Source organism: Mixophyes fleayi, chromosome 6 (genome assembly GCF_038048845.1).
Source record: "Mixophyes fleayi isolate aMixFle1 chromosome 6, aMixFle1.hap1, whole genome shotgun sequence".
Classification (NCBI taxonomy): domain Eukaryota; kingdom Metazoa; phylum Chordata; class Amphibia; order Anura; family Limnodynastidae; genus Mixophyes; species Mixophyes fleayi.
The window spans coordinates 76,690,659-76,691,852 of record NC_134407.1 but is presented as its reverse complement, the minus strand read 5'-3'; positions in this window follow the sequence as shown (position 1 = coordinate 76,691,852).

Sequence of the window (1,194 nt, the reverse complement as noted above, 5' to 3'; positions counted from 1 at the left end):
GTGCAGCTAAAACTTGGGTCTTTCAACTTCCACTTCATGGCAAGAGCAGAACTGTCGTAACCAGGAATAAATCTGCTGCATTGCCCATAGACGTTGATGGTATATTCTCAAGCTTGCTGAACAGAAGAAAAAAAGATTTTCAATACTCCTCAAAATATTGTATCTTTTATCCTTGTTGATTGTAATTACTTCTTGTGACGAACTTTAATAAATAAAGTCTTCAATACTCCTCAAGTACAAAACAAAAGCATTTCCTATTTGTATGTATTTTAACGCCATCAGCAATGATAAGGCGGCGAGTGAGCGTGCCTATATAACATATATTCTCTCTCCAAAAAACAAAAAGTGAAAAAGTCTGTGTCATTTATAAAAGGCCAAACAGAGTCTCACAGCATTGTTTATAAACTTCCTAAAAAGCAATTCCAAGGCAGATTCGTTGCAGTCCATTTTGTTTTACCTTATTTAAAGTAATATTAAGGTATTTAGTTTTCTCAAAAAGTTTGATGGCATAAATTAGCATTTTCTCCCTGGACATGTTGAAAACTTTTTAGTTTACATACATTTTTAGGAATATGTTCCAAGGTGGAGCTTTCGAGGGGCTTCAAAGAGAGTTAGGGATATATTTACTAAACTACGGGTTTGAAAAAGTGGAGACGTTGCCTACAGCAACCAATCAGATTCTAGCTGTCATTTTGTGGAATGCACTAAATAAATGATAACTAGAATCTGATTGGTTGCTATAGGCAACATCTCCACTTTTGCAAACCCGCAATTTAGTGAATATATCCCTTAATGGTATTCTAGGAAGATGGTTCCTTCCAATGCACATTAAGGGCCTTAAATAGAATTAGGAGCAAATAGAAGGTGCAATTAAAAACAAAACAACTGACAGAACAAAAAAAAAAATAGAATCCAAAACTGGAGTCAAAGACTAACATCTTTTTCTTACACTTTCAATGTGTTAACAAGAAGCATATAAAAATACATGTACAAATACCCTTAATTGCACTGCAAACAGTAATTAGTCTTTGAATAGAATTTCCTGATAGGCAGGTGCATTTAACCATATCACACAAGTCATACACTGCTCATATAGGGATTCAAGATTAAAGTTACCACAGATGATGATGATTATTATTTATTAATAAAGCACCAACATTTTATGCAGCCCTGTAAAATGTATACGGGTACACA